This window comes from Jaculus jaculus, chromosome 8, assembly GCF_020740685.1.
Source record: "Jaculus jaculus isolate mJacJac1 chromosome 8, mJacJac1.mat.Y.cur, whole genome shotgun sequence".
NCBI classification, from domain to species: Eukaryota; Metazoa; Chordata; class Mammalia; order Rodentia; family Dipodidae; genus Jaculus; species Jaculus jaculus.
Window position 1 is genome coordinate 21,398,950 of NC_059109.1, and position 26,957 is coordinate 21,425,906.

At 37.9% G+C, this 26,957-nt stretch overlaps 2 pseudogenes; one reads left to right on the top strand and one right to left on the bottom strand.

Annotated features, from left to right (window-relative positions):
- The window catches only part of LOC101594158, a 106,947-nt pseudogene that overhangs the window by 59,914 nt on the left and 20,076 nt on the right, over positions 1-26,957 (top strand).
- On the bottom strand, positions 10,854-11,002 carry LOC123463275 (annotated as a pseudogene).

Here is a 26,957-nt window from a genome sequence, read left to right on the forward strand (position 1 = left end):
CAGTGTTATTATTCTTGTTTAAATTTTCCATCTTTGAATTGCCAGCCCTGACTGCCATGTATAATTTTAAATATTTCCATTACTATTTAAAGTTATGATTTGGCTAAATGTCTGTATTTCTCTGTATTATGAGCTATGTAGTATAGTAATACAATGTGCTTCATTTAATTACTTAAAATTAACAAATGATATATTTATTCTTAACACACACACACACACACACACACACACACACACACACACACATATATATATATATATAGAGAGAGAGAGAGAGAGAGCAAAGTACCTGTCACAAAATTTGATTCTAATTTTCTTGGACAATCTTGCTATTTTGATAAGTTGGGGGGGGGGTGTTTTGATATATGCCATAGGTTGGATTTTTTTCCAGTGAGCTAAATTTAATGACACTGGAATATCATTTAAGTGGAAGTGACACTGGTTGGAATATTGCAACTCCTGTACCAAGTCTAGCTTAACACTTGTTTTAGTAAGTAAAGCTTTACTGGAACCCAGTCACAAATATTTCACGCTCCACAGAAAATGTAGAATAGATTCACAGGAACTGTGTGACCTGCAAAGCCTAAACTATTTGCTCTCAATCCCTTCCAAAAATGTTTGCCATGCTAAAGAGATGGCTCACTGATTGAAGTCACTTTCTTGCAAAGCCTGACTACCCAGTTTTGATACCCTACTATCCATATATAGCCTGATACAAAAATGGCACATGCATCTGAAGTTCATTTGCAGTGGCAACAGACCCTGGCTGCCCATTCTCATATTCATCCTCTCTCTCTCTCTCTCTCTTTCTAATAAATAAATAAGTAAATAAAATATTTTTAAAATGTTTTCCTACTGACAGCCTATTTAATCCATTAAGTCTGGCAAATGTCCATGTCAAGTCTTGAAGTGAATGTGTTTAGGAAGGTTACATACTGGATATCTCTCATCTTCAAAGACATGAAGTATTCATATTAACTTATATAACAGGAAAGATTATTTTCAGAAATAACTCATAGGCATTACTGTATGAATAAGTTCTTGTATAAAATTCAAGATACCCAGTTAAAGTTTAATTTTAGAAGAGGGAACTTTTAAGTTAAGTATGTATTTTTCTCAAAATATGGAGCATCTGATAATTTTGTTTGCCAATTGTCAATTCTACCTAAAACAGAGCGTCAAGAAGAGATACTGAAGGGAAATTAAGGTGGCATCTATGGGGCACTGTGGTGGAGTCCATTAACACCTTTCAATGAATTGAACGGTCATATTCCCGAGGCTTCCAATTTATATTCATGTTTGGAATCAATAAAGGGGAGCTTCGCTCTTCACAACCAGGTGCTTGGTGCCCAGATGGTCTAGGAATTCACGCTGTTTATAAGCAGTTTGAATTTTTAAATTTTATTTTGGGTTGCAGGAATAAGAGCACTTTTCAATACAAGATCAAGGGGGGTTACACAGCAGGACATTACAGGTTTGATTTAGTCACAGGAGGAGGGTAGAGAATAGAGAGTTTACAAAATGAGTGATTGAAGAACTGGCAAGAGTCCACTCACAGTACTGCTCTTGGGAAAGAAGAAGCAGCATTAAGAATTTAATTGTCATCAGGAAGCACTTGGGGATGCTGGCAATTAAAAGAAAGCAAGATTTCTTGAGCAGAAAAATAAGATGTGTATAAATAAATAAATAAATAAATACATATATATATATATATATATATATATATATATGCATACATGCCTCTCTCTCTCTCTTCATATATATATATATACACATATATATATGTATATATGTATATATGTATATATGTGCGTGTGTGTGTGTGTGTGTATGTGTGTGTATGTATATATATATACATCAATATTAGAGGTAAACTTTTGCTCAGATATGTCTTAAAATATTTAGTGACCTCTCCTGATGGCTCTAATTGCCATTTTAGTTTTCTATTTTGCAAGTTGATAATATTGGGGACATTCAGGGTTGTGGCCATGGGCTGCTTTTCAATTTTGATGGTAAGATTTGATTGTTATATATGTCGGTTAGCACCACTGAAGTCAATACTAATTTGATGAGTGACTTCGTGTCAATAAATTTTTAGTTTTACATCCAAAGAAAGCTGAATTAGAAGATTTCAAAAAAAAAAAATTTCCATCTGGGTCTAAAGCTCTACTCCTATGACAAGGTTATGCACAAAAAATTAGAATGTGTTGCCCAGGATCCATGGAATTTAAACATATCCTATGATGAAGTGGAGTAAGTTATATATTTCTCTGTTCTTATATATATTTCAGAATTCTATACTGTGTGTCAATAGTGTTGAAATGGTCAAAATATGAAATGGCACCTGGCTTGCTAGCCATTGGAGACAACAGAAGCTGGCAGTGGCAGATGATACCAAGATTCATCAAACAATTGAAGACTCAACTAAATTAAATTAAATGGAATGCTGGTTTAGTTAATTAACCTTCTAGGTTTTGTCTGTTTCTGGATTATTTTGTGAAACTTTTGTATGTGTATAATTGAACTTTGTTTATTAAGATTTTAGCTTCCCATTATATTTATGTTTATAAATTTATAATTTGTGATTTTTTTCAGAGAATTTTGTTTTAATTTTAGAAAACACATTGTTTTGTTTTTCTTTTTGTTTTGTTTTGCTTGAGGTGTCACTCTAGCTCAGGCTGATCTGGAATTCTCTATGGAGTCTCAGGGTGGCCTTGGATTCATGGTGATCCTCCTACCACTGCCTCCCGAGTGCTGGGATTAAAGGAGTGTGCCACCACGCCTGGTTCTAGAAAAATGCATCCTATTTTTATTTATTAATTAAAGAGAGTGGGAGAGGGAGGAGGAGCGGGAGTGTGTGTGTTCATGAACCACCATATTTATGTGGAGGTAGAACATAACTGCAACTCTTGGTACACACATTCTACCTCATTTGAGGCTGGGTCTCTCACTGTTCACTGCTGTGTCGGCCAACCTAACTGGCATGCAAGTTTCCAGGCCATTCTCCTGTCTCTGCCTCCCTTCTCACCTAGGTACATTGGGACTAGGAAGCTAGTGATAAAGCAACCGCCAACTGGACTTGAACTCATGTACTGTTGCTTGCAAGACAAGGATTCTATCCAGTGAGCCATCTCCCCGGGCCTGCAATGCTGCTTTTGAAAGACCTTTTGTATCAGATTTAATTATCAAACCGAGAGAAAAGTCCGAGTCACTTTGGGGGCAGTGTAGGAGGTATGTGTTGTGTGCATGCATATAAATTTGGTTCAAAACACTCACAAGCCCCTCTTTGCAATGGATGTCCTTATGTGCAACTCAACTTGTGATTGCTTAAGACATCACTAAGGGGCTGGAGAGATGCCTGGTGGTTAAGGTACTCGCCTGCAAAGCCTAAGTGGCCAGGTTCCATTATCCATGTAAGCCAGATGCACATGGCAGCGTATTAGTTTGAAGTTTGTTTGTAGTGGCTAGAGACCCTGGCATTTTCTCTTTCTCTCTCTCAAACTAACTAATGAATGAAATAAAAATGAAGTATAAAATATTTTTAAGGTGTTTTTCAGCTCTGAGGTTCTATTGATCTATATAATTCTCTATGTTGCAGGATTTATGGCCCTTTCATTATTGTATCTAGTTATCACTTCTGTGTTGAAAACCCACTATTTTTGAAAACTGATTACAATAGACTGAATAATGTATTTTTGGTTCCTACAGGCCAGAAGGGAAAATGCAGTAGGGTTAGCTTTTTATTGTACCTCAAGATTTTTTCCTAGAACTTTTGTCAAACTCAACCAGATTTACCATATTAATGTTACCTTCTCCTATTTATTCTTTTGTTTCTAATTTTATACGCTTGTTTTTAATTTTATAAGTGTTAGTAACTCACTTGCTTCAGTCATTTCTGGCAGCTCTACAATTTGTGATTTTCAGTTAAAACTTTATCACACCAAGATGATTGGAAAGAAGTACAGACATGTGAGGGAGAGATTCATCCTCAGACACGTGGCATCCTTTAATAATTTCCAGAAACATCTCTAGATGGAACATGTTCAGAGCCATTTAATGAAATATTTCAAGGCAATGACAATTTTTCATGCCCATATTGGATTTAATTTGATATTAAATGATGTTCTTAGGGTATATTAATAGATGAAATTAATGTGGTATCCTTAGGGATTATAAAGCATATTGCTTTATATATGGAAATGATAAGAGTCTTATTCTAAAATAAGTTGTCTTAATTAAATCACAATTCCTTCAAGATTAAGGAAACATTCATTGATATCTTTTTTTGATCCAGTAATGTTCCTAAACATTTGTAAAACTATAAAGCTCAGATATTTGTGTTACAATTTAGTTTTAGAGTTTGGTTTGAAGATTTCAAGCATTTTTCTAGCAAATTATATAGTGCTGATATTAGTTCTCTAGGGTCCTAAAAAATGGGATGAAAATGTTAATTTCTATATTTAGAGGTAGAAAATGCTGTGACTGGAGGTTGTGTTTGTTGGTAGGTAAAATGGTTTTCTAGAATTAATTTAATCAATTTCTAAGTTCCTCCTTTTGTATCAGTAGTATTTTAATGTTGATATCTTCTTTTCAATAAACATAATTTGATATCCCTCAAGTATATGAAGTTAGTAAAAATATACATAAAATTCTTTACTTAGGTCAGTGTCCTTTTTCAAGGTCAACATACATTTATTTTTTGCTTGTGTATGTATATGTAATGTGGTGTGTGTGTGTGTGTGTGTGTGTGTGTGTGTGAGGTCTCTTCAGGGATTTCCTATGCTTGCACAGGAAGTGCTCTTCACCACTGAGCAATGTCTTCAGCCCTGGTTTTGCTGGAACATTGAACATATCAATTAGTAGAATCTTTGCTTCTAAAATAATCTTCATGAAGCTGTATCATTCTTTCTCTTTGTAAGTTGTCTTCACTTCAGTTGAGTTGATTCTTTAAATTTGGAACACACCTTGTCTTATATTGCATAATGTTAAGGCCACATGTTTGCCAAAAATCAGAGTATACTTTGCAGCACATAATTACTTAGAGAGTATAATGATAAAAGTGCTGTGCTGCTACTATTAAGAATCTCAGGGCTAGAGAAATGACTTAGCCAGTAAACCTCTTGTCTGTGAAGCCTAAGGACCCAAGTTCAATTCCCCAGTAAGCACATGAGCCAGATGCACATGGTGGCACATATGTCTAGAGTACAATTGCAGTGGCTGGAGACCCTGGAGTTCCCATTCTCTCTCTCTCTCTAAAGTAAATAAATAAGTAAACATATATATATATTTTTTAAAAGAATCTCAGGTTGGGCATGGTGGTGCATTCTTTTAATCCCAGAACTAGGGAAGTAGAGGTAGTAGGATCACCATGAGTTCAAGACCACCCTGAAACTGCATAGTGAATTCCAGGTCAGCCTGGGTTAGAGTGAGACTCTACCCTAACAACAACAACAAAAAGAAAACCCTCAAAATCATGCATAAAGTTTGAACTATCGACACAGTCATTTGGAAAGTAGACTTATCAGTAGTTCCCAAATGGTATTCTGTTCTATCAAGAAATTTCATTACCACTTTGAGGGCAAATAAGGATGCTTAATAATTTGTTCTTCCTTTCCTATGCATTTCAAGTACAATGTGTTCATAACATGTACACACTGCCATATCTAACAAAGGCTCTCTTCTCTTTTCTCTGAAATGTGAATATAAATATCTTAATTTGAGAGTGTGAAACTATTTTCTTAAAAGGGCAATGTAATAAATATTTTCAGCTTTATTCAAATTACTTACTTCTCCTATGGCAAATCAAGGGCAGCCACCAACAATTCACAAAAGGATGAGGGTTGTAGTTGTATTCCAGTAAATTTTTGCAAAATCACATATTGATTGCTTATAATCTGACTTACTTGCTTTGTATTTGACAAGGTCTCATGAGCTTATGGGATGAAACAATGCTTTGGATATCTCATTCCTGATTATATGTTCATATCTAGTATATTTTTGAATATGTCTTAGTATACTATTAAAATTTACTGACTTATAGCCAGGCATGGTGGTGCACGCCTTTAATCTCAGCACTTGGGAGGCAGAGGTAGGAGGATTGCCATGAGTTTGAGGCCACCCTGAGACTACATAGTGAATTCCAGGTCAGCCTGGGCTAGAGTGAGACCCTACCTCAAAAAAAAAAAAAACAAAAAAAAATACTTAAAAAAAATAGGAGGGCTGGAGGGATGGCTTAGCAGTTAAGGTGTTTGTCTGCAAAGGACCCAGGTTTGATTCCCCAGGACCTACATTAGCCACATTAGCCAGATGCATCTGGAGTTTGTCTGCAGTGGTTGGAGGCCCTGGCATACCCATTCTCTTTCTTTCTCTCTCTCTCTCTTTCCCATTCTCTCTTTTTCTCTCTCCCCTCTTTCTCTGTCAAATAAATAAATAAAAATAAAATATTTTTTTTTTTAAATGGAGGTGGATGTAGTGGTGTGCACCTTTAATCCCAGCACTCAAGAGGTAGAGGTAGGAGGATTGCCATGAGTATGAGGTCACCCTGAGACTGCATAGTGAGTTCCAGGTCAGCCTGAGTTACAGTGAGACCCTACCTCAAGAAAACAAAAAAATGGGGGGGGGGTTGAGAGATGGTTAAAGCACTTGCTCTCAGAGCCAACGACCAGAGTTAAATTCTCCAGTACCCATGTAAAGCCAGATGCACAAAGGGGCACATGCACCTGGCATTTGTTTGTAGCAATTGGAAGCCTTGGTGTGCCCATTCTCTTTTCTCCCTTCTATCCCTCTGTGGTTGCAAATAAATAAATAAAAATATTAAAAAAGTAGTTACTGCACAATATTTGATGAAATGTATTTCATACACACAAGGAAAAACAGTTTAAAAAGCATATAGCAGGAGTGATGTCCCTGCTTCAAAAATGATGCAAGAGTAAACTCCAAAAATTTATGTTATTGGCCAGGCATTGGTGGCACACACCTTTAATTCTAGAACTCCAGAAGCCCAGGTAGGAGGATTACTGTGAGTTTAAGGCCAGCCTGAGACTACATAGTGAATTCCAGGTCAGTTTGGGTGACAGTGAAACCATACCTCAAAAAAAAAAAAAAAAAAAAATTGGAAAAAAAGTTGGAAACTTGGCAAAAAAAACCAGTCAAAATCAACTTTGTCAGAACTCTGGAAAAATAGTGAAAGATTTAAATTCACATCAAGTAAATGCAAACTGAAAACTGATGGGAGATTTATTTTTTTTTTTTTTTTTTTTTTTTGTCTGTTTTTTTGAGGTAGGTTCTCACTCTGGTCCAGGCTGGCCTGGAATTAACTCTGTAGTCTCAGGGTGGTTTTGAACTAATGGAGATCCTCCTACCTCTGCCTCCTGAGTGCTGGGATTAAAGGCGTGTGCCACCATGCCCAGCTCTGATGGGAGATTTCTGTATCTTATCCTTGACCTATCTCCAATTTCCTACCTCAGCAGAATTGAGGATGACAGTCCATACACACAGCAGGAGTTTTGGAGTTAGAGGATGCAGAACAGATTTCTTTTTCACAAAGACTTGTGGGTGTCTGTTTTCACCTGCTTGGCAGCTGTTTGAAGCCTAATATGAAGGAATTACCATTACTTACAGATGTCTTTCTATATGGAAAAGCAGTGACATGGTATACAAAGACAGTGGAATGGAGAAAGGAAGAGTAAATAGTTCCTGATGCTCCTGACACAGATTATATTAGTTGATATGCCTGTGAAAAGCCTTAGTGGAGAGACAGAAAAGTGAATTTAAAACTATAAAATTCTTAGAAGAAAATGGAGGCAAATCTCCAAAATGATGTTGGATTTGGATATGGAAGTGAGTACTTAGTTATGCTATCAAGTAACTGTACAAAATTAGAACAACTAAATTTCATAAAAATGTAAAATCTCTGTGCATCACAGGACGCTTTCAAGAGACAATTTGGTTTGTATGGTGATTTGACTAAGGTGTTCCTCATAAACTATATGTTTGAAAGCTTGCTCCCCAGTTGCTGGTAGTTTGGGGACCTGAAAGAGACCTGTTTCTTTTTCTCTCTTTTTTTTTTTTTTGTTTTTCGAGGTAGGGTCTCACTCTGGCTCAGGCTGACCTGGAATTCACTATGTAGTCTCAGGGTGGCCTCGAACTCACGGCGATCCTCCTACCTCTGCCTCCCGAGTGCTGGGATTAAAGGTGTGCACCACCACGCCCGGCGAGACCTGTTTCTATGGGTGGAATTTGGTGTTTATTAATCTCTAGTTTGCTAGTGTTTTTTTTTTTGGCTCACATTCCTGCTGCTGTTTTTCACCTGATGTTGGCAGGGCGGTGATGTCAAGCCTCAGGGATACCCTGTTTTTCCTGCCACTATGAAGCTTCATTTGAGACGGTAAGCCAAAATAAATCCTTTCCTGCCATAAACTGATTTTGGTTGGATGTTTTGTGCCAGCAATAAGAAGGTAACTACAACAGGAAATTGGTACCAAAGGAGTGTGGTCATTGCTGCTAGAAACAAGACTGTGTGGATTTTGGCCTTTTGGAACTGATTTGTGGGAGGAATATGAAAGGATTTGAGACCTAGTCCTAAAAGATGCCTTGCAGTGTTATAAGCAGAGTTTGATGAACTATTCTGGTCACTTGAAAGAGCTAAATGTAGGGCTACAGAAATGGATGAGTGGTTAAGGAACTTGCCTGCAAAGCCTAACAACCTGGGTTTGATTCCTCAGTATCCACATAAATCCAGGTGCACAAAGAGGAGCATGCATCTGGAGTTTGTTTGAAGCAGCTACAGGCATGGTCATGCATTCTCAATCTCTCTCTCTCTCTCTCTCTCTCTCTCTCCTAGCAAATAAATTAAAAAAAATTAAAAGACCTAAATGTGGAAAGAATTATGGACTGTGCAGGCTGGGTTTATGAGAGGGAAAAAAAAGAGCTTTTTCAAGACTGGGCTAGAATAAGTTTGTAGGAAAGTCTTACTTCCTTTTTCCCATGACCTGAAAACTTGTGTAAGATTGCATTACATAGAAATGTGGACTGGTGTGAACAGGTGGATATGGCACTGTAAGAAATGGAGGTTTCAGGCTTTAGACAGTGTCTGAACAGCTTCAATTGTTTGAGGTATTTCTATTGCTGAGATTGGGCCAGAAGTTTGCACTGGGACAACAGGAAAAATACTGATGGCTTTGATGTCGGGAGCCAGAATGACAAAATAGAGTCCTGTTCTAAGCTGGCTTTATTCCCCCTAGGATGAATAAAGTTGGTAGTCTACCTGGTACTGTGGGGGTATAACAAATGCAGGATAAAGAGGGTCAAATAATTGGCAACTTGGTTGGTTTTTGGAAATGGCCACTGGGCCATATGAGGCAAGAGTGTGAGATTCCCTGTATAGAGGCTAAGTGGAGCTGTGAGGATGATCAATGGGTTGCAGGGGAGATTCTAAGACTTCTGGGAGATACCAGAATTGTGGGGTGGCTGCCAGTGAGAGCTTCTAAGAATGGATTGTCCCCCAGGCCAGGAGCAGCCCAGCTTGAGGCTTGCACTTAGAACCTCAGTGACTTTGTCACTGGTTACAGATGTTGGAATTGATGTTTTCCCTGTTTGCTTTAGATCTTACATCGGTGCAATCTTTCCCTGTAATATTATCTTTTGCAGTGTGAATGTTTATTCTATGCCATTATTTGTTTTTGGTTTTGGATTATGGGGATCCGTGAACAGTGTTGGGATTGATAAAAACTATGGGGACTTTTAAAGTTGGACTGAATACATTCCATTTTACATCGTGGATGATCATGACTTTCTGAAGGCTAGTGGTGGTATTTGGTGGTTCTAATCAGGTGTCCCTCATACACTCATGTGTTTTGAATGCTTGGTCCCCAGCTGATGGAAGTTTGGGAAGCTATAGGAGGTATGTTGCTGAGGGTGGACTTTGAGGTTTGTTAGCCCCTTTGCTTGCCAGAGTTAGTTGGATCACTCACCTGCTGTTGCACACCTGAAGCTGGCAAGGAAGTTGGTCTCTGGGCTACCATCTTTTTTTCTGCTATCATGAGGCTTCCACTTGAGACTCTTAAATCCTTTTCTATCATGAGTGTTTTGTACCAGCAATGAAAGCGTCACTGTAACAATTCATGAGAAAATATTTGCAAATCATTTATCTGACAAGAACTTAGTATCCACATAAATAATTCTTGAAAGTCAGCAACAAAGAGGCAAATAACCCATTGTAAAAATCAGCTATAGACATGTGTAGATGTTCTCTAACAAAGATACACAACTGGACAACATACATGGGAAAAGATGCTCAGTACTACTTGTGACTAAAGAGATACAAATGAAAACCAAGGTGACATACCACCTCTGAGATAACTGTGATTTTTTTTTTTTAAAGAAAGACAAGTATTGACAAGTATGTTAAGAAATTGGAACTTTTGTGAATTGCTGGTGACAATGTAAATGGTGCAACTGCTATTAAAATAAGTTTGGTAGTTCCTCAAAAAAGTTATGCAAACAGTTAACTTTCCTATGTCTCAATAAGTATATTCCTAAATTCCTACAATAAACAATAAAACAACAAACAATAAAACATATGGACAAATTGACAAACACATATCTTCTCTATAGGAAGATTTGTGCACAGTAGCCCAAAGTGGAAAGAATCCAACCTCATTTAACTAATGAACTGAAAGCAAAATTCCTTACACCCATGTGACAAAATCTCAAAAGTAGCATTAACTTGTGTCTTTAGATGTTTATTGGCCTTCTGTACTTCTTCTGAGAACTCTTTATTCAGTTCAATGTGCCATTTTGTGGTTGGGTTGTTTGATGTCTTATTATTTAGTGTTTTTTAGTTTTTATTTTAGTAGGGGAGAACATGGATGTAGTCCCCCACTACCACAAATTATGCATTTGGGGAGATCGCAGGGGTCAGCACATCCGGAGTGCAATGGATGAGCTTTGCCCTGGGAAATCCACCTTTGTTATCATGGTATCTCTCCTGCCATGTAAGTATAATTTAGTTTTATTGAGTTCTTTGTAAGTACTAGATATTAATCCTGTGTAAGATTTATACTTGGCATATTAATGCATTCCAAGAGAAGAAAATACAGATATTGCAACCTGAATGAGCCTTGAAGACATTATGCTGAGGGAAAGAAAGAAGGCAAAAAAAAATCATCTATATTTTACAATCTTACGTACATGAAATAATCAAACCAGATGAATTCATAGACAAAATGTAAGTTAGTGGTAGACAGATGCTGACAAGTATGGAGAAAGGTTTCCCTTTTTAGTGTGATAAAATTGTTTTGGAATTATGCAATGCAGATGGTTACATGACAATATAAATAAACTAAATGCCCATGGATGGTACTTATTAAGGAGTTTAACATGCTGATATTCACATTGTAGGTACTCTACTACCTAAAAGCGGATAACACAGGTTAGAAAACACACACACACACACACACACACACACACACACACACAATGAGGCTATATTAGAAACTCTTAATTTTATTATGGTGAAAATGGAAATTTTATAAATCTACACATAAGCCTAGAAATGAAAAAATTCAACAGCATCAATGTGTACTATTATATCACTGAACTTTAACCTGATAAATATAAATTTGTTTCTTGAGATTGGAAGGACTGGTGGGCTTGTCTTTACAAGAGCATAGTTCTGAGGATGCTTCAGAAAAGATGACTGACTTTACTAAAGAATAAGAAAATTGGATGTGTGATGAGAGGAGAAGAGAATGAGGATCAACTTGGAGGGGAATAAACTACACACTGATTTAGTACCAGGAGTCAAGTACTATATCAAATGTCATAACCTGATAAATAAAAAAAATGCTTGGGCATTTAGAGGATAGAGAAAATCCTGTTGGATTTTTGAGGTTATCTTGTTTTGTTTTTTCAAACACAATTTAGAAGCTACTTTAAAGAGGTAAAGGCCAGTAGTAGCAGATGTGATGGGTCACCTTAGCAAAGTGTGTGACTGGCAAACAGTAAAAGAACAATGCCATCCTTTTCTCTTAGAGGCACAGCAAGTGGGAATATTTACTTGCCAATGACAGAAAATGAAAATGACGGTTGTGTTCTCATCAAATTACAAAGTTCAATTGTGTCAAAAGGCAATGGAGGAGTCCAAGACACTGTCCATAGGGGTAGGACAGGGAACTTGAGTCTATCTATGAAGAAAAGGTAGAGATGATAAATTTTACAACCATATTTTAAAGTGTGATTTTCTTTGGAAATCTTTACATAGAATGCATCCTCACTAAAGTACAAAAGTGGTTTCTTTGTTATTTTGCTTGGGAGAAATGACTGGACTTGATGGCTACTCGAGTTCTCATTCATTTATGTGAAGTACTTGAATTATGTTCTAAGCATCATTACTCTGAATCCATAAATTCTTGGAAACAGAAGTACCCTTGAAATAGACATAATTTAATCCTTTAACAATCTTACTTAATTTAGCTATTTTTGTAGGTGGGTGGTATCACTGACATAGTTCCAAGAAAGTCATTAGCAAGATGATACATGATAAACACATTGTACCACTTAGGAAAGGAGGATGAAATCCATTCTCAACCAGGGAAGCTATGGAAATGCATCAGCAGTACCACTAAGTTTCTACTATATGGAGCATCCATGCCACTAGACTGTAGAAAATCACTAGTCTTTTCAGCTGAAGACGAGTTGCTATTCCTGTAACTTTGTCAGCACTTGGATTAACTGTAAATATAAATTGAAAAAATTCAAAAAAGTTACTTAAAACTCAAAGAACTACTCTTTTTTAAAAAGAAAATTTAAAGCTATTATTTATTTATTTACTTACTTGAGAGATAAAGAGGCAGAAAATAATATATGTGTGTGTGCATGCATATATATATATATATATATATATATATATATATATATATATGTATGTATGTATGTATGGAGAGAGAGAGAGAGAGAGAGAGAGAGAGAGAGAGAGAGAGAGAGAGAGAGAGAAAGAGAGAATGGGTCTGCCAGGGCCTCTAGCTACTGCAAAAGGACCCCAGACACATGTGCTGCCTTATGCATCTGGCTTTATGTGAGTACTGGGGAATCTAACCTGAGTTCTTTGGTTTTGTAGGTCAGTGCCTTAACTTTTAAGCCTTCCCTCCAACCCAGAACTTCTCTTTTGACAATATTTTATGTTAGGCATCTCAAGAGCCTTTTCAACTATTAAACACTTAACATGATGGCTAAAACCTGCATCTCCCTAAATTATCTGTATTATTCCCAAATCAGCCTGAATCTAAAGGAAACATTGAAAACAATGGTAAAGCACCTATTCAGTGAAATGACCAGTCACTGGACTCATGCATGCTGTGAATATCTCTCAGTATGTAATTTCCTAGAAATGACTCTCACACATGGGGCTGGAGGTAGGAAGAGGATGGATTCAGGAGACAGCACTTGGAAGCCCTATTAAACTTGGACCATACACCTAATTATGAAAGTTGGATCCCTGAGAAAAGCACTACAGTTATCGGGTGAATCATATTTTACTTCTATAGATACAGCACTCCATGGCAGGAAACTTTCCATACGGGTTTGAAATTAGAACTCTACCACAGGTTCTTCCAGAAAAGTGAAAATTCAGGGCTGGAGGGATGGCTTAGTGGTTAAGGCATTTGCCTGTAAAGACAAAGGGCCTAGGTTCAATTCCGCAGGACCCACATAAGTCAGATACACAAGGGGGTGCATGCGTCTAGAGTTCATTTGCAGGGGCTGGAGGCCCTAGAACACCCATTCTCTCTCTCCCCCTCTTTCTCTATAAAATAAATAATAAATTAAATATTTTTTAAAAAGTGAAAATTCAGTTTCCACTCTACTTGATACTTTCTTGTGACTAACAAAATATTCCTCAAATTGAAAGAATAGGAAAATTCATACAGATGTCATAGGTATTAAAATGTCTTAATAGGTATCAGTGCATATTAAGGAACAAAAAACATCCACAAATTGATAAAGAAAACTAGCCAACATGAAAATGAAGAATTAGAATGACCAGGTAAAAATATAGAATATATTTAGTTGGTCAGTTTAAAGAAATAAATGACCAGAGAAGGAGGAGATGGCTCAGTGATTAAATGTACCCGCCCTCAAAGCCTGCTGGCCTGGGTTCATCTCCCCAGTACCCACATAAAGCCAAATGCACAAAGTGGCACATGTGTCTTTAGTTCATTTGTGGAGGCAAGAGGTCTTGATACACCTATTCTAATAATCTTTCCTTCTCTCTTTCTCTCTCTCTCTGTTCTCAAATAAAAACAAACATTTAAAAAAAAGAAATAAAGGATGAGAAAAAAAATTCACCAAAAAGGAGTAATTTTTGTCAGCTTTGTTTTTGCTGACTGCTGTCAATCACAACTTACACCTTGTTTAAAACGCTTTTTTTAAATTTAATGTTTTATTATCATACAAAGTATTAGGTTTCATTATGACATTTTTTAAAACAGATTTTTTTTGTTTGCCTTCCCCTTTCTTCCCCTCCATCCCTCCTTCCTCCTTGCCTTCACTCCCCCGCCTCCTATCTGTTTTCCTATTACCACAGTCCTATGGCTTGCTCACACTTCTCAATACCTCTTGTTCCCTTCTCATGGTCTCTTATCTAGTTTCTTAAAATATATCCACTCTCATGTCCTCTGTTTCTATATATAGAAACATTAAAATTTAAGACCACAAAAGAAAAGAGAATATGTGGACTTCTTATATCTGGCCATAGTTTACCTTACTTAATACAACTGTTTTCAGTTTCACCCATTTTCCTGCAAGGATTTTTACTCATAGCTGAAGAAAATCCCATTGTGTTAATGTACTGCATTTCCATTATCCATCCAGTCATCAGTTGATAGCCATATAAATTAATTGGATTTTCTAGCCATTATGGATAAAACAACCATGACCATAGATGTGCAAGTATCTGTGTGGTATGATAGATTCCTTGGTTATATACCCAGGGGTGATATAGGTGAGATATACTAATTCTAATTTTAGCTTTTAAATAAACCGCCACACTTATTTCCATAACAGCTGACCCATTTTCACTCTTACAACAATGAATAATGGTTTCACTTACCACACAGTTGACTTTATGAGTACTGGGGAATGAAACCTGAGTCCTTGGGCCTCTCAGGCAAGTGTCTTATCTGCAAGCCATCTCTCCAGCCTGAGTATTCCATTTTTACACAGGGGTTATGTGAAAAAAAATCTATTGTGAAATTTGCATGTTTTTGAGTTTTCCCATTGTCTTTCTCTTGATTCTAATCTTATTCTATTTTAATAAGAAAGCTATGGGTTAGTATTTATTTTATTTTATTATTTTTTTGGTTTTCTGAGGTAAGGTTTCACTCTAGCTCAGGCTGACCTGGATTTTAGTATGTAGTCTCAAGGTGGCCTTGAACTCATGGCATTTTTCTACCTCTGCCTCTTGAGTGCTAGGATTAAAGGTGTGCATCACCACACCCAGAGAACATTTAATTTTTTTAAAAAAACGTTGATATTTGTTTTATTGGTATAGAATATGATCTGTTCTGATAGATTTTCAATGACCACTGAAGTGAATTTGAATCTGATGTTTAGAACAATGTGCTTTATAAGTGTCAATTGCCTCCACGAGGATTTCTGTTTTCCAGTTCTTCTGTGTTCTTGTTGGCATTCATTTTAGTTACCCTATCAGCTGAGGGGGAGTTGAAGTCTGCATTTGTAACTGTAGATCCTTCTAGTCCTTTCAGTTCTATTTTGCATACTCATTGTGTACACAGTTAGAATTGCTATGTATCCAAACATCGATGCCCCTCTATCTGTGGTGATTTCCTTTCCCATGACACTTACTCTATTTGCTATTCACTCTTGCCTTAGTTTTACTAGTATTTGAATGATATACATTTTTCTACTGATTTGCTTAAAAATTATTTTGTTCATTTTTATTTATTTAGTTGAGAGTGACAGAGAGAGAGAAAGAGAAAGAGAGAATGGGCTTGCCAGGGCCTCCATCCACTGCAAATGAACTCCAGACATGTGTGCCCCTTTGTGCATCTGGCTAACGTGGGTTCTGAGGAATTGATCCGTGAACCATGATCCTTAGGCTTCACAAGCAAGTGCTTAACTGCTAAGACATCTCTCCATCCTTCTCCAGCCCATACTGATTTGCTTTTAACTTACTAATATTATTATATTTGAAATAAACTTCCCTAGAGAATATGTTTGGGTGATATTTTCAAATCTACTTCACAAGTATTTCTTTATCAATGACAATTTGTAATGTATATCTAATATAACTCTGTAAGTTAGATCTTGTGTCTGCCATTTTATTAATTTCCTTGATTTAATTTTCACATATATTTTAATTTTAGAACAGTTTTATATTTATAGCAAAATCTTAAAAATAGTACAACTTCCAAGTGCTTTTGTATTCCATTTTTCTCTTGTTATTTCACATGAATAAAAACGTTTATTATAGTAATTTGACAATACTAATAGATTATTACTAACTAGAATCCATTCACATTTTCTTGATTCTTATTTCTATGTTCAGTATAGCATCCATGTTATATTACATTTGATGATCATGTCTTCATCTCTTGGCTTCTTTGAATCTGATTTGCATGGTCTTACAAGTTTTAAGTTGTAATGATTTTTTATTTAGAGCAATGTCCACCTGTTGGGAATAACCTGCAGTTTTTTTCTCATGAACAGACTTGTGTTATGTGTAAGGAAAATCACAAATTTAAAATATAATTATGTTTATCAAATATATAGTTATTAAATAAATATTAATTATATTTCATCAAACATACATATGATCCGGATATAACTGTTGATGTATTGTTCATAAATGTCCCTACTGTACATATGAACTCTTAGAAATAAAATTATATGTGTGTCCCACATTTAGTAATTGAGGAGTTATTCTTCAGCTTGTGAAAATATAGTGTCTACGTGAGCTTTATAGAGATACCTGCCTGAGAGATTTGCATCTTTACCCTATGTATTTTATTTAGTCATTGACTTATATGAATACACATTAGTGTATTTTTAATTTATACAATGGATTATAACTCAATGCTAATTCACTTATTGCCTTGCTTATAATTTTCTTTGCTTGGCCATTGCGACCTCATTCAGTTGGCTGTGTGCCTTTGACACACAGCCTGTGTTATCCTCCCATGGCTTCTGAAATCAATAATGAGCTTGAAGAAACGGTTGGCATAGTCGTGCTCCCTCTGCAGGCTGTTGAGAAGCATCTCCCTGGTTTCTTCCAGCTACTGGTGATTGCTGGTATTCCTTGGAGTGTAGAATTACCACTCATCTTTATCTCTCTCTATTTTTACATACATTCTCCTCCTTTTGCACTTTCCAATGTTATAAGGAAAGCAGTCAGCAGACATAGAATCCATATGTTCCAGTGTGACTTCATCTTAACCATTTTCCTCAAAAACCTATTTACAGACAAGGTCACATTATAAAATACTGGGTTTGTGTTTGGATATGAACTGAATGGGAGGCATATTAAACCTAGTGAATCCCCATCATTATGGCCTTTACTTTCAGAGTGAATCTCAACATGTATCCAGGTTGGCTTCAAATGGGCATTCTGTCTCAGCCTCTCAAGTGCTAGAATTACAAGTGTGTGTCACCACATACAACTCCTCTAAAATACTTTCTAAAGTGCTACTAATACTCTGGTGTCATCTTTTATATGCACTATCCCAGAGCCAAAACTGGTAATTTTCCACGGATACTGGGATCGACTTACTGTAGTAGTTATACAATCAACAATACATATCCTTTTTCTTATTTATCTGTAACTCCCATTCCAATAATGCGAAATTCACTCCAATCACCCACCATCCACTTACTTAACTGTTTAGTTTCTATGTATATGTTGGTGCTGTAGTTACCTTCTCATAGCTAAGATAAAGCACCTGGACAAAAGCAGGTGATGGGGACTGGAGAGATGGCTTAGCAGTTAAGGTTCTTGCCTGTGAAGCCTAAGGACCCAGGTTCAATTCCCCAGTACCCATGTAAGCCATGTGCACAAGGCAGCACATGTGTCTGGAGCTAGTTTGCAGTGGCTAGAGGCCCTGCTATGCCCATTCTGTCTCTATTTATAAATAAATAAAATATTAAAAATTAAACAAATAAGTAAAAGTTTAGAAGCAGGTTGTGTGAAGAAACTTTTTATTTTGGCTTACACTCTTGAAGGGAAGCTTCATGATGGCAGGGGAAAGCATGGCATGAGCAGAGGGTGGACATCACCTCCTTACCAAGAATAGGGAGAAAAAAGCAGCAGGAGAGTAAGTCAAATAACACGGGCAAGCAGGGGGCTAATAAACCTCATTGTCTGCCTCCTCCCCAGAGACATACTCCACCTCCAAAGCTGCCATAGCTGAGGGCCAAACATTCAGAACACGTAAGTTTATGGGGGACATCAGATTCAAACCTCCACAACTTCCGTGGGCTTTTTGGTGATGGAAATCTCTTTGAGTCACCTTTGTTCCTATAGATAACCCCTCACTCATTCCACTCTATGTAACTCCAACAAATTCATTGGTTTACCAAACTAGACTTCGGTGGAATTGTATCTTTAGTCTGTCGATAGTACCTGTGGTAGTTTGAATGTAAAATGTCCCTCATAGGCTCATGTGTTTGAATGCTTGCACCCCAGTTGGTGGCTCTGCTCAGGATGGTTGTGGAACCTTCAGGAGGAGCATGGCACTGAGGTGGGCCTTGTGGCTTTTGTCCCTGCTGATGTGACTTATGACACTTGTTTCCTGTTCCTGCCATGATAGACTTTACCTTCTGAAACTCTAAGCCAAAGTAAACATTTTCTTTCCCTAAGTTACTTCTGGACAGATATTTTGTCCCAGAAATGAGAAAGTAACTGCTTTGGTGTCCCATGTGGAGTTAGTTAACATTTATTAATGTCTTCTCAAGAAAAGCCACACAACATTTGGGTAGTAACACATTTCCCTTATCTTTGCTGTTCCAGTGTGGCTATTTTCATATATTTTCAATAAAATTAGATGTCACTAAATGATCTATAGTCCTTTGGACCCTCCAAATATGTTTAAATTTGCATATATTAAAACTCATTCTTTGTGGTTTGACTATATGTAGTATCATATATGAACACAACATAATTTCTTTGTCCTAAAACAATCCCTGAACCTTTTGTTCGTCCCTGACCACTTAGAAAACAGTAATATTTCACCATCATTAACGCTTTGTCCTTTTTTTTTATATCATCTACCTGGGATTATAGGATATGTAGTTTTTTTCAGAATGATTTCTTTTACTTAGAAATATGCATATTAGCATATTTACTTGGCAATATGCATTTAATGTGATTTTATGACAATTTTAAAAGCCATTTGACAACAGTGTCTGAATAATTTTCCTATCTTAGTCCATTTTTCTGCTACTATTACAGAAAACCACTGACCTGATAAACTACACACTGTGAAATTTCATTTGACTTATGGATCGAGAAGCTGAGATATTAAAGAACGTAGCACCGGGGCTGGAGAGTTGGCTTAGTGGTTAAGGAGCTTGCCTACAAAGTCAAAGGACCCAGGTTTGATTCCCCAGGACCCATGTAAGCCAGATGCACAAGCTGGCACATGTGTCTAGAGTTCATTTGCAGTGACTAGAGGCCCTGGTGCACCTATTTTCTCTCTATGTCTATCTGCTTCTCTCTCTCTTTCTAAATAAATAAAGTAAGTAAATAAAAAAGCATGCACTGGCATCTCGCCAGTGCTTCCATGGTACATCATAACACGGGAGAACAGCTGGCCTGTGCAAACAAGGAGAAGAGAAAAGAGGCCCAAGTCCACAATAATTAATTCACTATGGTGGATAATGGTATTTTTCCTTTCGTGAGGGCAGAGATCCTATCATATTCACATCATAAAGGACCCTCATTCCAACACTCTCACACTGCAATTAAGTTTTAGCATGAGTTCTTAAGGGGACAAACTGTAAAAATTCCACTATGTGGCTATGATGCATTTATCTGTTTACCTACTGAAGAAAATCTTGTATATGTCTAGATGTCAGTGACTATGAATAAAGCTTCAATAGGTATTTACATGCCAGGTTTTGTGTGGTTGTAAATTTTAAAGTCAGTCAGATAAATGTCTAGGAATATAATTGCTCAATTATTTGGTAAGACCATGGTTTGCTTTATAAGAAATTTCCAAACTGTCTTTCCACATGGCAATTCATTTTTTTTACATTCCCATTAGCAATGAGTAAGATTTCCTCCAACTATGTAGGCCTTGGGGTTTTAGCTGTTCTAATATGAATGTATAAGCACTTCACTACTGTTGTGAAGCTGCAATTGCTCAATGATGAATGCTTTTTAAAAAGAAGAAAGTAGTATAAAAAAACTGCAAGACACATAGAAAAATCACATCAAGTGTAAATACTCTAGTAACAAGCCAGAAATGAGCTGACTGAGTTTATAAAAACTAAGAGAGCTTGGGTGTGGCTAAGTGGCAGAAAATATGAGTTGAATGTTGAAGGAAAAGTATGCACATAAGTCAATGTTTCCAATTAACCCTGTTATTACTAGCATGTAATCCTGCATGTGCCTTTTCTGCCCAGAACATGTATTATAAAAACATACCTTTGTTTCTTAGAGTATTGTGGTGGTTCAATAAATTAGTAAATGTATATGTCCAAAACAACTTTGGTGTATAATATGCATTATTTAAGTTGTTATGGATGAATTGTCAAATGTGGTTTCTTTATATGCTTAGTTGTTGCCTGCAATGGAGTGTATGACTCCAACATTACCTGGAAAGGTATAAATTAAGTAGTTCTTTTCATTAAAATCTATGAATGTTAAAATTTTAAGGTAAATGTATCTCGAGCCACAAATAGAAAAAATGAGACTGGCAATTTATTAGTAAGAGAGACCTCTATAAAAAGATAGGACTTAAGGGCTGGAGAGATGGCTTAATGATTAAGGCACTTGCCGGCAAAGCCAGAGGACCCAGGTTTGATTCCCCAGGACCGACATAAGCCAGATGCACAAGGTGGTGCATGTGTCTGGAGTTCGTTTGCAGTGACTAGAGGCCCTGGAATGCCCATTCTCTCTCTTTGTCTCTCTCTCTCAAATAAATCAATAATAATAAAAGAATATTTTTGAAATGATAGGACTTAAGTCTTAAGTTGTCATTTTGCCAAAGCTACCTCTGATATCAGGAGCAGCATGCAATTTGGACAAGATATGTTCTTCAGAGACCAGAAGCCCATTTTGAAAATTCAAATTACAGAAACTGATGTCTTATTAACAAGCACTCTAAGACTTAATGACAAAATATTGTAGTCCAGAACAATCCTTATGCAGCCTCTGGGAAACCTCACGACATTTTAGTAGAGGCAATGTTCTCAAAGTCATCGCCTGAACTGTAATGGGACATTAGAAATGAGAAAAACATCAAATATGCCATGCTGGTAACTAGCCACAGATGCTCACATGTGTTGCTTTTATAGGAGAAGCCGTCAATTGCAAACTGTGCTGATCATCAACAATGCCAGAGCCAAATGTTTACAAGGCTTTCAGCTGATTAGACAGACACAAATACACAATCAATAGAGTAGATAATTACACCATTGTGCAAATTCAAGTCAGGGTAGAGATAGGAAGAAAAACATACCCAAGGTCATGCACTAGTCTGCATAGCATTGAAACCCCAGACAGTGAAAATCCAATGCCACGGAACGCTTACATGCTGGTGTTAAAACTCTGCCAAACTTTCTGCCCATATAGTCTTAGTGAAACAAATGCTAAAGACAATATGCAAGCTCATACTCAGATGGAGAAAAATTACAGTGGGGGCCTGGAGAGATGGCTTAGGGGTTAAGGCACTTGCCTGAGAAGCCTAAGGACCCAGGTTTGATTCCCCAGTATCTACGGTAAGCCAGATGCACAAAGTGTTGGATGTGTCTGGAGTTCATTTGCGGTGACTAGAGGCCCTGGTGAGCCCCTTTACTTCCTCCCTCCTGTTGCTTTTGTAAAGAAATAAACTTTAAAAGATTGCAGTGGGTTTCAGTAGTTTCAGGGTAAGGGACTGAGAGTATAGGAATTTGGCTATACTAACACTTCTGGGTGGATGCTGGTGAGTTATGCATTGTATTATTCGGAGTTCTCTAGAAAAACAGAACCGACAGAAGAATGAATTGTATTGAAAGGGGATTTATTGGATTAGTTTAAGGCAGTCCAACAAGCGCAGTTTGCAGGCCTGATAGTCAAGGAACGTGATAGCTGCTCAGCTGGATGCCTCAGCAGTCCCAATCCAGCACTGAAGGCCTGGGGGATTCCTGGAGAGACTCTGCTCTTCAGTCCACACTAGAAAGCAGCAAGCAGCCAGCAGCCAGGTGGGCGGTGGGGACCCTTTCCTTCCCAGAGCTTCTTTAGATAACGACCCCTCCACCGCCCCCGCCAGAGTGGGCGGCCCCTCTGGGGGAAGCGCTCACTCTGGGGGAAGAAAGTCCTGCTTTAGTTAATCTTTCGTGGAAGCAACGTCAGAGACCCACTTAAGAGGAATGTCTGTGAATTCCTGAACGGACCAGATTGACATAAAACTTAACTGTCACCTGCATCATACTTAGATCAGCTTGTAGTTATCCACTTGTCCACACAGCCACTTGAAGAATCGGGTTTCCTCTCTTCCCGCCCCTTTTCTCGATTTGCTCCACTTAGTCATGAAGACACTGAGGACAGGGAAATTTGTTGTTTTATTGGGACAACAATTCTTGGCTCAGCTTTGTTTTTATACTTTACCTCTGCTTTCCAAGTGCTGGGATTAAAGGTGTGTGCCACCATGCCTGGCTAAGAATATCTTTTTCTTTTACATTTTGGTTAGTGTGTCCTTGGTCAGTCCATCTTTGGCTTTGCTCTACGATTTGGCACATCAGTGAACGCCAAGGCAAGAGGCCAACAGTTTCAGCAGATCCCCTGAGCCATCTTCGTGGCTGCCCTAATTGCTCTCTTGGGAGAAACTTTAGATGAAAATCTTTTCTTCCCTTTGAACATACAAACACATATCAGCCTTCACTGCTTAAAATTTTAGAGGTCATACAGAGACTTTGAAACCATTAGAAAAAGAGAGACAGAAATTTATCCTCAAATATTTTTATTGGAAAGTGATTTTGGCAGATCTCTCCCTTAAGTCACTCATTCATCATACAGCAGCAGATACCCAGACTCTTGGAGGTTTGAGGCAGTTCGATTTTTTTTTTTTTCTGTATATTACAGAGACAGCTATGAACAGGACTTAGTCCTTGTCCTCAGGAAGTAAATATGTAGTGACACATTTCAATAAATAAGCTACACTTGACATCAAGGCACTGAGAAGAGGGAACATAAATAACATAAGTGATTGAGCCAGCTGGAGACCTCAATGCTATGCTCAAAGAGGCTAAACTTAAGAAGTGAAGAGAGGTTCAGGAATGTACTGATGCAGGGCATACCATAATAATCATGTATTTGTGGATGTATTTGTGGTGGATGTTACTTTAGAGACCTATCTTAACATATTTTATTATTGTGGTTAGTTTAAAAAATATTTTATTTATTTGAGAGAGAGAAAAGAAGCAAATAGAGAATGGATGCATCTGGGCCTCTAGCTACAGAAATACAAACTCCAGATGCATGCACCACCTTGTGCATCTGGCTTTATGTGGGTACTGGGGAACTGAACCTAGGATCTTTGGCTTTGCAGTCAAGTGCCTTAACCGCTAAGCCATCTCTCCAGCCCTACTATGGTCAATATTATAATATATTTTTAGAACTCTTCACTCTCACATACACTATTTCAAATAAAGTTTCCTCTCCATTGATATCTATTGCCTCATGTGCCAGGTGCTATCCTAATATGAGAAGTTCTGAAGAGAACAAGGTAATTGTGGTTTTCAAGGGGTCTGCAAACCTTCAGGCATCTAATTTTGCAGATAAGTGAAGTCAGCATAGTGTATTACAATGGTAAATGATAAGTTTATTAAACCTGACCTGGCATGTTTTTCTCTATCTAAAACTATAAAAGCTCAGATATTTTAAAGCAGCACAATGAAGGCAAAGCAAACATATTTACAGGCCAAGAATAATTCACCAGATTCTATTTGGAGGCTTGCACCATTAAAAGAGCACTATTAAACTGTAGAAATGGCCTAGTGGTTAAGGCACTTGCCCACAAAGCCTAAGGGCCCATGTTCGACTTTCCAGATTCCATGTTAGCCAGATGCACAAAGGTGAGGCAAGCGCAAGGTCACACATGCCCACTAGGTGGTGCAAGTCTGGAGTTCAATTTCAGTGGTTGATGCCCTGGCATGCCAATTCTCTCTCTAAAAAAAAAAAAACAAAAAACAAAAAAAAAAACAAACGAGGACCAGTTAAGGAGCAGTCACTTCACTCTTTAAAATGCTGGAGGGAAAAATCTGCAAATAAGGTTTCTGGGAAATTTTGAGACAGTAGACAGGAGACACACGTTCTGAGGCCCCAGCACTGCCACACGTGGTTGTAGAGTATTTGTTGTCACTCTTCAAGAAGGTATGTGTTTCAAATACTTAAATCTCTGTATACTAACTTGAAAATGAATAAATAAGGGCTGGAGAGATGGCTTAGCGGTTAAGCGCTTGCCTGTGAAGCCTAAGGACCCCGGTTCGAGGCTCGGTTCCCCAGGTCCCACTTTAGCCAGATGCACAAGGGGGCGCACGCGTCTGGAGTTCGTTTGCAGAGGCTGGAAGCCGTGGCGCGCCCATTCTCTCTCTCTCCCTCTATCTGTCTTTCTCTCTCTGTCGCTCTCAAATAAATAAATAAAACATTTAAAAATAAATAAATAAATAAAAGGCAACCGGGCATGGTGGCTCACGCCTTTAATCCCAGCACTTAGGAGACAGAGGTAGGTAGACTGCTATGAGTTCGAGGCCACCCTGAGACGACATAATGAATTCCAGGTTAGATTGAACTAGAGACGCTGCCTCGAAAAACAAAAACAAACAAACAAACGAAATGGCTGGGGCTGGGTGTGGTGGCGCACACTTCATGCCAGGACGGGGAGGCTGATGTGGGAGAATTGCTGTGAGTTTGGAGCCAGCCTGAGGAGACTACATAGTGGATTCCAGGGGAGCTTGTGCACAACCCTATCTTGAAAAGCCAAATATTTAAAAAAAAAAAAAAAAGACATCACTGTGCTGCCTCTTTTCCATTTCTCAGTTTGTAGTACTTGTTTATATTATTACTTTACATTTTTAAAAACAGTTTCTATTTGAGAGTGGGAGAGAGAAAGAGGCTCATTGGAGCCCCTTGCCACAGAAAATGAACTCCCAACTCATAGTGTTGTGCATGTGGCTGTATGTGGGTACTGTGGAATTGAACACAGGCCGGCAGACTGTACTAACAAGTGCTTTTACGCACAGAAACTTCTCCCCAGCCCTACCTGTATACATGACATAGTCGGATGTACTTTTGTCCTTGATTCTAACTTAGGTTTTTGATAAAAGAAACATTCAAAAGACGCCAGAGAATGAGGAGAACTATGGTGCTCATGAGCGGGGGAACATCATGAAATAATGGGAAAAAAAAAATTATTGCAGGATAGAAGAATGCGTAGGACCAGAAATTTTGAATTCTGAGACCAATTTTGAAGACTTTTCCCCATTCTCTTCAATAAAAATGAATCACACTGTATGAAATTTGAGGAGAGAAATGATGTGTGAATCCCTAAAGTGTGCACATTTACCCTGGACCAATGCCAAAAATCACTTTCTTAGTGAGGGTTCAAGTCTCAGCCTAGGTTGGGACCCAAACATTGGTGCCAGGACAAGGTGACTTTTACCTGAGGAAAGATGGCAGTCAGGTAGTCGTGTGCCAGCAGCGTGTCTTGTGGAGATGGAGAGCCACATGGGAACGGTAGATCCCTAATCTAGGGGTTCAAAATCGCCCTGTGCTAGTCTACTTGGCCAGTGTGAGAGGCAGGATCAGTACCAACAGAGACCCGAGAAGCCACAGAATGAAAACCAGGGGAGGAGAGCTTTCCTAGCTGAGGATTGTGGAAGGAGGGTAGGGTCAATATAGACTCTTCACATCGGGGAGAAATGGCACACTAATGTGTGTTCCTAGTAAGGTATGTTCACCACACTCTGCTTAGAGATGGTATCTGAGCAATACTGCGCCTATTCTGTCCTCTATAAAATCCACATGCCAAAAAACAAAACAAGCGGTAGCAAATAGAAATGAATACTTTCTCCATATTTAGAGTGTCTTTGAGAAACTTTTCCATCTCTTGATGTCAGAGTAACATTACCCATCCTGGGCATATATTGTACACTCCATCTGCTGGTGACAGACAGACTTCCAACTGCCTCCCACTTGTGAGGAGGAAAGAGCCAAAAACTTTTTTTTTTTTAAATGAATAATAGAGCATTTTGAAAAGTAGCCACATATCCTATCTAAATAATTAATTCCTTTTTATATGAGATACATTTTTGGTGACTTCATAAAGCTTCAACTCAACTAAGAGTCATTTCATACAGTGCTGCCAAAGAATGAAGACATAAAAAATATATCAAGGGCTAGAGAGATTGCTTAGTAGTTAAGGCACTTGCCTGTGTAGCCTAAGGACCCGTGTTCAACTCTCCAGATCCCATGTAAGCCAGATGCACATGGTGATGCAAGCACACAAGGTCACATAGGTGTACAAGATGGTACATGTGTGTGGAGTTTCTCTGCAGTGGCCAGAGGCCCTGGCACCAATTCTCTCTCTCTCATAAAAACTAAAAAAAAAAAAAAAACCAAATAAGAAAAATTATATATAGACATAAAACAATCTTACATGGCAATACACTTAAAGGATGGGGCAGATGGTGTGTGTTTGTGTTTGGAAAGATGGCTCAGTAGTTAAAGGCACTTGTTTGAAAAC